At 35.8% G+C, this 16167-nt stretch overlaps 1 protein-coding gene across 4 annotated transcripts in view; it reads right to left on the bottom strand.

Annotated features, from left to right (window-relative positions):
• Window positions 1-16167, bottom strand: part of Trim9 (tripartite motif containing 9) — a 97502-nt gene that overhangs the window by 79826 nt on the left and 1509 nt on the right. The gene's annotated exons all lie outside the window — the stretch shown is intronic.

The raw sequence follows: 16167 nt of genomic DNA, 5'->3' as shown, positions 1-16167 counted from the left end.
ATAGCAGATGCTCTAAATCAGGGCTTTCCAGCATACCGCTGATATCAGCAATGAAAACTACAAAACTCAAACATCTGTTTCTCCTGCATGAAAAGGAATGTAATGGAATAGAAGGAACTGGCATTTAAAATGAGCAACACATTACTTCCCTTAGAAATTCGGCACCAAACAGTGGCTCTTTTCCTGAGTTTAAGAACTCCAGGATGGGTTCAAATCCCAACTCAGTCCTCAAAATCTCCCTGATGAGAAGTAAAGAGGCATAAGCATATTTATCCATTTTGTTTTCATTTTTACTTCTCTCAGTCAAATCTTACTTCTCATTTTAGGAAGTGATACTCAAATACTGTTTTGTGTTCCCTTTGACTCCCTAGGGCACTCTTTCCCTCAAAGAAACAACAGTGGGTGTGGTCCATAGAACAGGCTTCTTAACAGATTATCCAGTGGGTTGTTTCCCCAGAATAGGGAAGCGGAGTTCAAACCTGGTCACCATGTGATCTCCTCTCTGCCCTCAGCTGTCATTCTGTCTGTACTATTCTGCCTCTATCCTACAGGAATCTAACAGGGCTGTGGATTCCCTTGGGCACTTCCAAGGCCCAGATAAAATGAGAGGAATGGAACATGCTGCAGCTACCTAGCCCAGCATCCTTTGATTCCAAAATGTTGAAGCCCCAACTGAGAAACTTAAAACAGGAGGAAATATAAAGTGCTTCTTCATAAAAGCACATGCAGCAGACAGCAGACAGTTTTATCCAAGAGTCTCCTGTCAGGAACTGAGTCATAGAAACATCAATCAATCTAGGTCCCAATTAAATTTGCCACTAACTGAGACCTAACTCTCATCTGATTCTGCATCTGTATTTTATGCATGAGAAGCTGGAGTCCGAGGAGTGAAGTGAGTTTTTCAAGGAGGTAGAATCAGGATCCTAATAGTGGCTTCCAATTCTGAGTCTCCTGTTTTTTGTTCTCTACTTGGCCAACACAAATCTAGATTCCTTGATAAACCTCCCCACTAACCCCGACTCCTATTCCATGTTAATGTTTCTAAAATTGGGATGTGCCTTATAATTCTTATTGTAATTTTCTTTTCTTATTTATTGTTTTCTTCCTAGGAAAAAAAAATTAAAAGCCTGTTATTAACTTGTTGGTGTCCTGAAATCTAGCCAATGTAGTTTTACACGTATTGACATTTGAAAATATACAACAAAGATTCATTCTTATTGAAAAAGTCTTGGGTTCATTTAAAATCTGACTTAGTTTACACAGAATTTTCAGAAACAGATATCCATGTGGACCTGCATTTTGGAAGCACTCCTTAGCAGCTTATGGCCTGTCCATCCTTTTTTTCCATTTTGTTGCTCTTCTTAATGTCATGGACTAAATTCTTCGCAAATATCCATTGGTTAGTGTGAGTTAGGGAGCCTTGAAACAGACCCTGAGGAGGGAAATTGGTAATGGGGATGGCTGAGCTGCCCTAACTCGCAAGAATTATGGAGCTGGTAAGTGGGTCTGATCTCACTGTTCTCAGCTAACAGACCTTTACCTTTATTTGGTGTGGAAGTCATTGAATACAAAAAAAAAATCGTCAGCTGTCTTGTTAGAGAACACACAACCTAGAAGGGGATTATGGCAGGTATTCAAAATATGTTCTATTAAATAGAGCCTATTATTTGGCGAGCAAGCATTTTTTAAGTTTCCTTTTATTTTCCCACTGCTATAATCCCAATACATACAGGAAGAGCACCCTAGCACAGATGTAGTTGTTGAATGATCTTTGAATAATAAAATTAATAATAATAAAATACTATTTCTTAAAGACATGTTAATGTCCTGCACTTGTCAAAGACAAGGTCATCGAGCCTGTCCTACAACTCTAGGTGTTGGTGTGTTGTCTTTTTCACAGATGAGGAAACGTGGCATAGATGATTTAAATGATTTACCAGATAGTTAAGTAAATAAAGAATAGTGAGGCTTTCTGACTCCAAAGTCCACCTTTCTTATCAGGATGTACTAGTTCCCCTTTTCCAAGGAATGATATGCTCTATGAGGGTCAGGCCTGACCCTCAGGGACTGATATAGTCTCCTGCTAAAGATTTTGTCTCCCGATTTCTTCACCCTCCTTTTCTTCATCTTGTGCCTGCTCTGTGAGTTTGGCTGCTTGACTTTCCTTCAGTCCCAGGGTAGGGACCCATCTGTGCAGGAAGCATTGTGACCACTCCCTCCATATTTTGTGTAACCCCCTATCTGTATAGATACACAGCCATAACGACAAGTTGGATTTATTACAACAGGCTCTCTCATCTTTCATACTCTCATCTGGTCCTCATCTCCACGGGTCAAGGCAGAAATAAACAGTTCCACTTAACAGGTAACAATAGCTCCCATTAATCAGAACTTATTCTGGTTAGGTTCAATTCTTTCTGGGGGCTTTGTGTCTTCTTTTCATCCTCACAAAAATCCCAGGAGGTAGATACTTTTTATCATCTCTATTTCACTGATGAGAAAACTGAAGCATAGAGAGATCAAGTAACTTACTCAAGCTCATGCACAGTTAAACACCATCTCTGCCCACAAACTACAAGGCCATATTCTTTTTTTTTTTTTTTTTTTTAAGAATTTAACCTTTATTTATTATTTATTTTTATTTTTTATGTGGTGCTGAGGATTGAACCTAGGGCCTCATCTGTGCTAGGCAAGGACTCTACCACTGAGCCACAACCCCAGCCCCAAGGCCATATTCTTAATCCCTCCATTGTGCTTCTGAATAGCAGTAGACCCAGGAACAGAACCTAGTGTTTCTGGCTATATACTATTTAACTGACTGATATCTCATGGGTAGTCCCCACTTTTCAGTTGGGCTAAATACCTTTGGCCTTAACTCTAATTTTAGCACTTTCCATAAAAGGGATTAACCAGGGCTTAATTTTTGCAATTCTTCCATACTCATCCTATTTTCCACTTCTCTTATTTTCTTATCTGTTAGCCTGAATTCCTCCTGCATCTCAGATTCTCCTAGCTTATGTATAGTATCAAAATGTTTGTTGTAATTTGTGCTCCGTCAATAGAGCATGGATTTGGCCACTACACAATAGTGTAAATGACCAACTGCAGTTAGGAGTTGGAGGATGGAATCTCATGTTTCCTGTAATTGATACAGTGGCCAATATTGGATGTTTTAAGGTTTGAGGTAAGGTGGTTATAACCTGTTTAACTTCAGTTCTGGCCCTCAGTCTTAGCTTTAACATGCACAAAGCTCTCTTAATCCAATTCTAATGAGTTGCCCTGTAAATGAAAGAAAAGCTCATGGTGGAAAAGACACTGAGATGAAATTACATCACACAGCATAGTTCACCTAGCAAATCTTATTTCAGCAACAACTCTTCCATGACAGTTGTTTGGTTTTGACACATTGTAAGAATCAGTTCTTCTTAGAGACTTCCGGGAAGGCAGTGGTCACATACCATCTGTATAAGCATTATCCATTCCTCCTTCTGGACATAAAAAAGTGTTTGGCTTTTGTAATCAAACTTGAAATCTCCTTCATTGTATGAACTTCTCAAACGAATAACCAAATAAATCCAGAGCTCAATACCTGCTAAACAACCAGTGGTCTTATCATCAGTACTCTGAAACTGAATCACCAATATAAAAGCCTTACTCAGACCACATGGGGTCTTGAGATATTTATGAGGATGGAGCCTGAATGCAGGTTTATCTAAATTCCTTATCATAGTTTGAAAGGATGGAGTGAGTACAGTGTACCAGTGATAAATATGACTTATTTTTGAAGAATATCATGAGATGTGAACAAATACTAAAGGGAGTTAACTTTCAAATCCAGAATTCTTGCAAAATGTTATACCAATTAAAGGAATTTCTCTAAAAAACACTCTGGGATTCATAATAGCCAACATATGGAAATATTTGTATCTATCAATGGATGAACAGATAAGTAAAATGTGGTACACACACAAAGAGGGGGGGAGAGAGAGAAAGAGAGATTACTTGGCTTTAAAAAAAATAAGACTATATTCTGCCATTTGGTGTGACATAGATGGACATGGAGGGCATTGTGTGAAATGAAATAAGCTAGATACAGAAGGAAAAATAAGTGGAGTCAAAACAAAAAATCAAATACACCATGCGGGAGAATGAAATAGTGGTTACCATGGTGAGGGAAATGAGAAGCTATATGTCAAATGACCCAAGGTAGCAAATATACAGGATGAAAAAGTCTAGAGATCTAAAGTAAAATGTGATGGCTATGGGTAATAAAATTGTATTGCTTTAAGTTACTGTTGTTCAATAAGTACATTTCAGTTGCTCTTGTCACCAAAACTATAACTATCTGAGATGATAGGTCTACTAGTCTGTTGCACTATACTAACCATTTACCATCTCTATATATCCCATAGCATCATGCTGGAGACCTCAAATATACACAAGAAAACTTGAAAAACAGAATACTCTCGGTTAATTTTTCAATGGCTATTTCATAATAATCTTTTGTACATACAGAGTTACAAAACTTAATAATCAACAACCCAAACCAGCATAATATGCTATTTAAATTTTAAATAATATATTTATGACTTTGTTCTTGTAAAAGTAAACAGAGCATTTAATGGTACAAGATTATAATATCTTTGAACTGATTGGCTTCATTCAAAAGCATAATTGACCAGTTTTTCTAGCCTTAAAATTTAGGTAATAATCCTCTTCCTACCAATCTCTTTGTTTCCATTTTGCAGATGAAATTAATAAATTATTCTTTATTTCCTGTCTTTAATGTAAGCAGAACATCCAGGTTTTACTAAATATCTGTCTTATTTCATTGCAGAGGTGGTTATATGTTAATGGATTCTGTGCTGCATTTAGTTAAATCATTTTATATGTCATCTTTCAAAAAGAAGAGTTACATGAGTTTATTTTTATATGGCCCAGATGTATATGTTGTAATCTTATATTAACATTACAGGTAATTGGCCAAGTACATTACAATAATCTATTGTTGGGATCAGTGCCAGTCCTAAAGCTGTCACACACAAGGAAAGATTTCAGGAGCTCTCGACTCCAGGACCTTTAGTGGGAATGAAGCCAGGGCTTAAAAAAACCAGTGTAAGGCTGAAGGAAGAGTGTTCATAAGCTGAACCGGCTGGGCAGAGACTCCCCAAAGTTCCTGGTCAAGAATCAGGAGCTGGCTGAGATCACACACACTGATGAAAGCAAGTCATGGAGATAACTGAGGAAGGTACACGAGGTTGGGGGTAGAGGCCAGTGGTAGAGCACATGTGCAAAGCCCTGGGTTGGATCCTAAGCACAGAAAATAAAAGTACCTAGGAAAGAAGGCACATGATTTGGAAGCAAGCTGGGCTTCTAGACAGGTATGCAGAAATCAAAAGACTCACAGGGGACCACAGAGGAAACAAGGGAGAGTGGAGAATGGTGGCCGGTAAGATGCCAAGAAAGGTAACAAGTAGTGCAAAAAATGGGGAGGGGAGTGAGGGAACACCCTTTTGCTTCATCCAGAAACTTCTTTTGTGCTTTTTTACTAGGGCAGGAACCAACTGAACCAGTCAATCGAAGGGGTCAGTCATTAGTCAGAATTAGTCAGCAATTGCATAATTCTGTGTGAGAGGCACAGCAAAATTAAAGCCTATGAATATTTTCTGTTCCAGCTTCGTGTGGAATCTTCTACCACTAGATTGAACCTTTGGGCAAAGTACTGTATTATTGAAAGCCAATGTTAACAACAACGACAAAAAGAATATATTACTTATAATGAAGAAACATCAATTTAAATATACAGACACGCATCATTTCCCCTTAAAGAGAGAAAACATATAAGGTAAACTTTGGTAGTCATGTCATGGTATATAGGGAAGAAAAAGAACACCTTTGATTATGGGTGTGGGGGGGCATGCAAAAGCCCCCCAAGGGTAGCATAGGTGTTTCAGTGAGCTTCACCAGACAGATATGTACATAACATGTACATGCATACCCACAGAGAAGCAATAAAAAATAAACCCTTCTATGTTCTGAATTCTTAGTATAAATTCTACAAAAATTTACAAATTCTTATTTTTACTGAATGATTTTAGTAACTTAATGAAATGCTCAACTTTTTTTTCACCTTGGAAGAGGGATAGGTAAATGATGTCTAAGATCCCGTATTCCAATTCTATCCACTTTTAACCTCTCAAATGTAGGGGGGAAACCTACTATTTTGACGTCACAAAGTAACTTTGTGAATATCATAATGGTAAACTTATGTAACAGACACCAGAGTACCACTGGAACTTTATGATATTATGAAGAAGTGAACTCATTACCAAAGTCAGGAGTGCAACTTGGAGTAAGAGGCAGAACGGCTGCAATATCCAGTGTCTTGATAATTAAAATGTTTCCTCTTCCTGCTTCTGGGCTTTTCCATGTCTCCTATTTGTCAGAGCTAATCCTGATAGAGAGTATCCAAGCTCTGTCTCAGAATTGATTTATTAGGGTTTATTGGACAAGGAATTTGCAGTAGATTCTAATGTTTAATAGCCAAATATGAGATCAGTTACAAAAAATGTGAAATCTTGACAATCTGAAATACATTTAGGCCTAGGATCAAGCTCTGTCTTCATCAGTAGTGTGATTCTAGGTAATCTCTCAGTGACTCTGAAATAATAATAGCAGTTTCTCAATATGTTATGCTAGAATCAAGTCAAATAATGAATGCAACACAAACAAGAATTGGGGATATTCACAGTTCCATTTTCTCTATGAATAAGCTTTAAAAATTCACATGAAAGATTTGTATGCCAATTTGCCAATTAATACTAATACTAATACTAATGCTAATCACCCCAAAAGAAACGTCATACCCCTTAACAATTAATACCAACAGTTTAAGTAATATGTTTTATATCATAGCAGGAGCTTACTATTCATTTTAAACTTTTCCATACTTTAAAATATATAGTGATCAGAACAATCCAAAATCCATGTCTTAGACGAGGTGCAAATGTGCCATCTTTGAACTTTAAGGGAATGGTAGCCACATTCTGGGACCCTGGCTTATTGAGCTTATTGAAGTCAGCCTAAAAATTCAGTGTCTTATGTTTCATATAAACTTCAACATTTCATATTTCTTGGTCCTTGAAATAGAAAGTGGAGAAATTTTTATTTAATACTGAATAATGTTTTAGTTTCACCAGTGGTGGATTCACTTCTGTAATGGCAAAAGGTAGCCAAAGAACACACTTCTTCATACTGCGTTGATTAGTGGCTGAAAGCTGTTTAGTATATTTTCTTGCTAAGTCTTGGCTGGATGATTGATGGTCAATAAAATCAACAAGTGCTTGTTAAAAGCACCATGGATTTATCTATGCCATGTAAGATTTATTAGACTGGAAAGAAGTCAAATTATACATTCGATTTTATGTGACTAATGCTCTTGGGATAACACTTGAAGGTGTGAAAGGGAGGATGGCAAAGCATAAGCAAAATTGTTTTATTGGTTTCATGAATTGCTCTGTGAAAACTGCATAAATGTCATCAGTAGTACCAAGTAACAGACTGTGTGTATTTGTGGTAAAATCAGTTGCTGGTTATTTGCACTGATAAAAGAAACTAACACACAGATAATCAAAGAATATAGATTATATTATAGAGTCATTTCTATTTGTTTTTGAGACAGTTATACTTGAAGTTGAGCCTCTGTATGCTTGACTTTGCAAAATACTCCTCCCTACAAAATCATGAAGGTTATTATGAAGACCTGCTTTTAGTAGAAACTGCTTAATTCCCCATATTCACATTTATTCCTGTCTGCAAGCTGTTTTGTTCAGAGAACAGATAATCTCTTAGACTGATACACATGACAGGTCAGAACAGGGTTATCCTCTCTCAGGCTTTTCCTGAAGCATGGAGAGATGAATATTTGGTGTCAAACTGTTAATTCTTTAAATGTAGGCTGCAAGCAAAGTAATACTAGAGGGATGAACAAAAAGCTCAATAAAGCTGGATTATTGCTATCAGGCTACAAAGTTAGCTTCACCTGAATAAGTAAACGGTAGAGGAGAATTAACGATCTACATGTACTGGCTACTGGCAGAAGTTGGCTCTGCCAAACCAAAGAACCAAAGAACAATGTTTAACATTCTATTTCTAAAGCTAATTCCTTAAGGAACAATTTCTTCCTTGATCAGAGCTGTTAGTGAAAAACAGGCAGTTCTTGAAAACAGGCAGTCCATTTTTTTGTGCTATAAAAGAATACCACAGACTGAGTAATTTAAAACAAACAGAAATTTGTTTGGCTAACAGTTCTGGAGCCTGGAAAGTCCAAGGTTTGGGGTTGCATCTGGTGAGGACCTTCTGTTGCATCATAACATGATAGAAAGCATCAATGGGTGAGAGGGAGTGAGAAAAGGGGCCAAACTCATCCTTTTATCAGGAACCTAATCCTTCATTAACTGGCCCATTCCATCTATAACGGCATTAATCCATTCATGAGGGCAGAGTCATCATGACCTAATCTGCTTTTAAAGGTCCCACTTCTCAACACAATTGCACTGGGGATTAATTTTTCAACACAAGAACTTTAGGGGACACATTCAAACCACAGCAGCCAGGCATATAAAAAAATTATTTGGCACGTTCTTAAATCCATTCCTAAACAATAGCTTTCCTAGTTCACAAATTTCTTTTTTATATTTATGGTGAAAAGTGAGTCAGGTATTTTATTCATGAACTGGATTATGCATGTTTTCTTCAAGCCACATAAGCAAAGGTACAAGCAAACAACTGACAGTAAACATTGAAGAAATATATGCTTATAGGTTAAAACATATTTTTGTATTTTAAAAAATGAGCTTATAAATGTTCTAGGTCTGCAGAAATAAAGACTTACAAAGTTTATGTGCTACGTTTATTTCAAAAGTCCAGTGATTCTATTATGCTGTTTTTTTCTGTAAGTTTTAAGACGCATTGTTTGTTAAAAGAGCACAGTGATTCCATTGCTGCGCTAATAGACCCTTTTCCCTCCGTGTGACTTAGATCTTTCAGGGAGTTAGGCTGGATCCCTCACAAGCTAATCCTGCTGAGGAGGATTAGCAGGAAACTTTGGAGAAAAACGACTTAATTTCTCAGCAATTTTTATACCTGAGAACAAAAGGACCCCAGCTATTTATGTCACTGTAATTTATAAGACCATCAAACAGTGCCTTATGGGTCATATATTTCCAGGGATCATCAGGAAGTAGAGCAGAATAGTTAAATGCCTGAGCCCTGAAGTCATATACAGCCTGGATTCAAACTTTGGCTCTGCTACTTATAACTGACATGACTTTATAATCTTTTTGTGCCACAATTTTCTCATAGGAGAACTTATAACTTAGGGAGATTAAATGAGAAAATGTTGCTAAAGGCTTAGAACACACTGTCTGGCATGTAATAAATGCCCAATACATTTTAACAAAAAATATAAAATTAAAGTTTTCTAATTATTTAATGATAATTGTCAGGCTAATATATGAAACTTAAACTATTGGGTTATATTACTAATTTAATACTCTCTTTCTGGTGCTTTTCTTCATTAAATCAACCTTTACCTAACATCTACTAAGAGCAGAAATGGGGAGAACAAAGAAATAGTCCAACACATCGAGTGGTCCATTGGAAGATTTTATCATAAACATTTACCCTACAGTAGAGGACATTCAGTGTTAGAACACAGATATAGCAGTTGTGGGAAGCAGAAGGATAGAAGATAGGGCTGGAAAGATAGTCTGGGACTACATTGTGAAAAGGAATGGTACTGAGATAAATAGGTCTGTTTTAGAAATTCAGTTACAGCAGGAGTTGAAACCATGGAGATGAGTCTCTAAAGTCAGGCATGAGAAAGGAGGGAAAGTCAATGATGTTCATTTACTATAAAGACTCGAAATTCAAGAAGAGTTATCTTGCCTTTTTCAGGTTAAAATGAATCAATCTAAATGAAAAAAAAAAAAAAAGTCCCTCTCCTCAGTTAAAAAAGTGTCTGCAATTAAACCCAGCTGAGGATGGGGAGGCTGCAGGTGTAACCCTGATAAGGTCAGGGTAGCACCAGGTTCCTGGTTGGCAGGCTGGTCTGCTAGAAGTCTGTCAATGCTGGCTTATCTGAGCTGATCTTGGCAAAATTAGATAGTCAGGGGATCTCAAGATCTGGTTTGAGAAAGATGGAGGGCAAGCCTGGAAGACAGGACAGCAGCACCCAGTGGGGAGCTGTAAGGCCAGATGGTATCTGGAGGGAGGAGGCAATTTAGGCAGATGGGATTGTGACTAGACCAACATACTCCACTTTAACACAATGGCAAAGCCAAGGGCAAACAACAGTGAGATGATATGATGACTTCTCTGAGGCAGATGCACAGAAAACAGAAAGACAACCAGAAAGTGAATATTTCTTGAGCCTTCCTGAGCCATTAGGGTTCAGGATGAAACTTCTGTGAGCACTCTCTCAGGAAGTGTTTTTGGGTTTGGGACAAATCACATATGATAGAGACAAACCCAAATCTGAGCATCTAGGTACACTGCTGGTGGCCATTTTATAGCTAACTCTTTTTCTAAGTTTGGAAATTGACCCCAACTGTCAAAATGAAAATATTAGTAAAGCCTGGAATATAAAAGGCAATGTGCTATTCATTTAGCTTTTATAAATTGCTGTGCTATGTTGTCATGGAGCCAACATTAGGAGTTTTAACTTTTTAATATCTTTTTATCAAACATATTTTAAAAAATAAGATTATTAACACAGTTTAATAAAAACTCAATTAAACCAGTTATTTGGAATCATGTATACAAAGCCTAAAAGCAGTAAAAAAAAATAGATCAGTTACTTTTTATTATATTATATTTGTACTCCTGAAATCTAAAATCATTTTTCAAGAGTAAATTATTTATAATAGAAAGGGAGGCAATTTGTATTCAGGTCCTTATATATAAATGCCATAAAATGAGGCTGTCTTATCTTCTACTTTTAATATTTAAAGAATAACAAATTTAACTTTAATATATGCCTTAGGAATTAACATAAGATTTAAGGATAGGCTTACTGTGGACATGTGTATGTAATTTTAGGGTATTCTATTCTGCCTAGACAGAAATGATAACAATTACCTCCTTACTAGCTTATTAACTAATCATTGCCTAGACTAGGGTTTCTCAAACATGTGTGCCACTCAAAAGGTGTTTCCAAAGTTGAATAAGTTTTGAAAATGCTAGGTTGAATCAAGTAGCTGGTTTGCTGCAGAATATATTGACATATGTTCTCTCTTATCCTCAGAGGATATATTCTAAGACCCCACCCCCCACACAGTGGATACCTAATACATCCAGATTTTGGATATATGTATCATATATATGCCTATATATATGATAAATATATATGATAAATATGATAAATATATATGATAAAGCTGAATTTGTAAATTAGGCACTATTAAAAATTAATAATAGAATAGTTACACTGTAATAAAAGTTATATGAATGCATGTGTCTCTCAAAACATTGTACTGTACTTACCCTTTTCTTCCCAATGAGACGAATTTAGGTGAATGATGTTGACATTGTGACACATTGGGCAACTACATAAGGGTTCCTTGAACATAAGCGCTGTGGTACCACAACATTAGATTTGTTAACTGGGATAGCTACTCAGTAATTAACAAGTAGGAAGCATATACAATGTGGAGAAAATAATGATTCACATTCTGGGCAAGACAGAGCAGGATGATAGCAAGATTTCATAAGTTTTAAATATGCAAGCAATTTAAAACTTGAAAATCAGTTATTTCTAGAAAATTCCATTTAATATTTTTGGAGCATGATTGACATTGTGTAACTAAAAACACAGAAAATAAAATGATAGTTAAAGAGGACTACCATATACTATTATTATGATGTAAAAATGCACAAGGTGAACTAACAGGAATGTGTTTAGAAAGTCTCAAATTTACTCAACAATGGAAAATTTGTAAGAATAGTTTGAAAAAATCTAATTTGTAGAGTATAGGTTAAAATAAAATGAAAATGAGAGGTTTCATACACATATTCAGAGATTTCTTGACTTTGAAAACAGACAGAATTGATTATAGGCAGCAATTTGACTCCAGAACCTCCCTGTAAAGTCTATTTCCCTTAAAGGTACCATCACTACATTCATTGTGTAATTCAGAGTTAGTTTAAATAAATATTCCCTTAGGCCTCTTTTTAGATAACGTCACAATAAAAATAGTTTAAGAAATCAGCCAATAGGCCAGTTAAGGCTACCAGTGGTAAGTGGGCAGATAGCATTAAATACTATATGATTTCATTGAACCAAAACTGCCTTTCCATTTATATTTACAGCATCAGAATAACAATATCTAGAATTAATAGTAATTAGAATATTCATATACAAATGTTTACATGAGATCACTCATTGCTAGAATAAGCCTGAATTTCTCAGTTGAGAGTGATAGAAAACTAACACAAACTAGCTAAAGCAAAAAAGTGGGGACGGGGGCGTGGACTCAGTGATAGGAGTACAAAATTAGATGCTACTGTTATGATTCACTGAGATTTGAAGATTATTTGTTACTGCAGCATCACTTGTCCAAGCTGACTGATACAGAGTGTAAACTAAGATTCTGGCTTTCAAATTCTACTCTCCTGATACATATATTTTGGTTCATTTCTCACAAAAGCCTCTGACATCACCCAAGTGAATTTCTGTTCCTTAGAACCAATAGTACTTGATAAAACTGATTTAAAAATGATATTATTTAGAACCATTTTGTTCTTAAACATTTATCATGTAATAGCCTTCTATTCTCCTCCAGATTCCAAAGCTAAGTTTCAGGTTGAAAATCTCTAACCTGAAAATTAAAAACCTCAAATACTTCAAAATACAAAATTTTTTGAAAGTGGAAAATTCCACACCTGACCTTGTATTATGAGTCTCAGTCAAAACACCAGCAGCGCACTAAAAATATTGTATAAAATTCCCTTATTCACCCACGTGAATAAGGTATATATGAAACATAAATGAATTTCATGTTTAGATTTGGGTTCTATCTCTAAGATATCTTATTATGTATATGAGAATATTCCAAAGTTAAAAAAAAAAAAAAACCTTAAGCATTTTTGGTACTAAACATTTCAGATAAGGTATACTGAAACACAGATATGCATACATACTGAAAAGCCCATTAACTTATTTCAGGGAGGAAAGTACAATTTATTTACTGATGGGTACGTATAATTTCTGCCTGTCCTTAATTCTTAGTATTTTAATAATAGATGACTGTGTAATTTTCTCTTATTTATGCAAAATGTGATTTGATATGATGTTCCAATTAATAGCATCTTTTCATATCATATACAGGAAAAAATTCAGCTACTTCAAACTGGATACAATATTTTTATTGGAGAATCTGAAAACAATGGAGTCATCAGTTATCATTTTAGCTTTGTTATGGAAAAACAAAATACCTTTGGGTACTATATCTTTGTGTAATATTCATTTTCCTTGAGTTTAATCAAATGAGTATTTTTCTCTGGACCCAGGACGATAAGACTAACCCTTTTAGGCCACCTTCAGAGCAGTTTTGGACTATAAACTTGTGCTCTGAAAGAAGCAAGCAAACCCCAATTAGGGATGAGATTTCTATGCAGTCCTTGTTGACCAGTGAAACACTGACTTCTGTTTTGCACTATAGTTCACAGTTGTACTAAACTGAAATTATAAATTATAAATATTTAAACTATTTTTTCCAAAATACTTTCACAAATACAGTTTTAACTCCTTTATATCCTTGTGGATGGGAGGTATGAGACTTGCTTAAAGTCTGGAGGAGTAAGTAGCAGTGTCACCTGTGGAATAAAGTCAGGATTTAGAAAGGTGAACTACTTGAAATTAAAAAGTAATAATAGATGTTCCATTTGCCTGTTTTTAAACATTTACAAAGTCATTTTTTGTATTGCAGGTTTTTTTTGTCAGCCTGAATTGAATAAAGGGCTACAGCAAGTAAAGTAAGTAAAAGGACTACTAAAAATTGCTACCAGATATAGCTTATCAGTCTACTTCTTGTATTAATATTTTTAATGGATTTTGAAGGTCATAAATGTATGAAATATATTTAATTTGGTTATCTGACAACTAATACATTTTAACTAATTGTTTTTGAAACTAATTAAAAATAAACTTCATTCATTTTATCTTTAATATGTAAGATGATGACTTATACTTGAGGAAATACATATTCACAACATTTTCTTTATCAGTAGAAATGGATGGCTAATATATTTGAATATTAATGAAAACTTTCAGGTCTCATAATAACTTCTACTGATAACTAATTCCCCAACTTTGGGAGAACTAAGTATAATTCTTTGCTTTTGTATGTTTTGTAGGGCATAGAAATTCTGACCCATAAGGTTTTGTGGGGACAGAGGTATTATTAACTAGAACATAGACTATATGAGAAAAGTGAGTATTAACACATTAACTACCTTTTAAGGAAATAAGGTTGGAGTAGATATGCTGTTCATCTAGTAGATGACAACTGAAAGTTAAAACCTGTCCTCCTTCTGCCTTATTTTTTCTAGGTAGTTTAATCATCTTGACACTGACTGAATAAAAACGATACCTACTTATTATGCTGAAATACATGTGTAAAAGATCAAAGAACAAATGGTCTTTTAGCCCTTGTCTCAAGGGTTTCAACATTTTTTAAAAATCCTGTCTCCAAATTTTAATCCAGTCAGGATCACAGTGTCTACTCACAACTTCCATTATCAATAAAACAAATGGTTTATTTAGGCTTGACATTAGGCTTGATAAAGATTTCAAGGTTCTTTTTGGTCTTAATGCATAAAGTATAGACTCTTCTTCATAGAAAAGTAATACAGTGGGTTGACCATCCTGATTAGCATATGGATTAACTCTTTGACAAGACAGGGTGATTAATTTCTTAGACCCTCTGTAGGGCATTTCAACATAGAATATAGTTAGCAGTCGAACAGTGAAATTGTAATATGAAGAACAAATTGGCTGTGAATTAAGATTTTGAAAACTTTCTAAATTAAATGTCATTAAGAAATATAAATTGAAGTGTTTTAAAAACAGTGGCATGTGCCAGTGGGGATCAAATCTGTGCCAAAATAAATTTTCATCAGTGCTAATATGATTCAATAGGTTACATGTGAGACTACGAATGACTGTAAACATGGATTACATTCAGTTGGGATACAGGGTTAAGAAACCTCCAATGATTGCTGGAAATGGTGATATTTGCTCCCAGCTTTTTGCTGTGATCATTGTTCCAGCCCAGAGTTGACATCTCTCAAAGGCTATCTTTTCTAGTTTCCAAGAATGTGGGGAACTCTGCATGGGGCTACAGTGGAGGCCTGCACATCATCTTCACAGTCCTGCTTCTTCCTTGGTCATGCAACTTGGTGACTGATGTAAAGAAAACTCCCCTCTAATAATCCTGAGTCTCTGCCCTGTCCTCCACACCCCCAACTAAGTAGGTTATTTAAAAAGAAAAAGCCAATATAAGCACATCTTAGCAAAGTGGTTGCTTTTCTTCTAAGTGGTATGGGCATATTATTATGATCACCTCTTTTCTATGAAGCTTATTTTCCTGTATATGTGTGTGTGTAAACACAAAACTAATACAATCGTTAACATAAATAGCATGATTAGCACACCAGAGAGTAACAAGTACTACCAAGAAAAATAAGGCAGGAAGGGAATTATGGGGTTCTTGAGGAAGTGGCAAGCACTGTCATAGGAAGATCTCACTCTAATGGTGACTTGTGAGCAAAGATGAAAAGAAGGCAAATGAGTGAACCATCCAGACCTAGGTATTGGACACTTTCAAGGCTGGTGGAACACTGAATGTAAGGGCTTTAGGTTGGTAGGGCACCTGGCAATAGCTGAGGAACAGAAAAAGGCACAGTGTGGCTGATGCAAAGGGAATGAGTGTGAGGGACAAGGAAGTTGAGACTGAGACTGAAGATCAGGGTCTGCAGGTCCTGACAGACCATTCTAAGGACAGCCTGAGAAAAGCGGAGAGCCATCTGAGGATTGTGACTAGAGGAATGGTGTGACCTAGTATGTTGTTAAAGGCAGTCTTATTGTCTAGCCATAGTAAAGGCACC

Source organism: Marmota marmota, unplaced genomic scaffold (genome assembly GCF_001458135.2).
Source record: "Marmota marmota marmota unplaced genomic scaffold, marMar, whole genome shotgun sequence".
In the NCBI taxonomy this organism is placed as follows: domain Eukaryota; kingdom Metazoa; phylum Chordata; class Mammalia; order Rodentia; family Sciuridae; genus Marmota; species Marmota marmota.
This window is presented reverse-complemented; position numbering and strand designations above follow the sequence as displayed.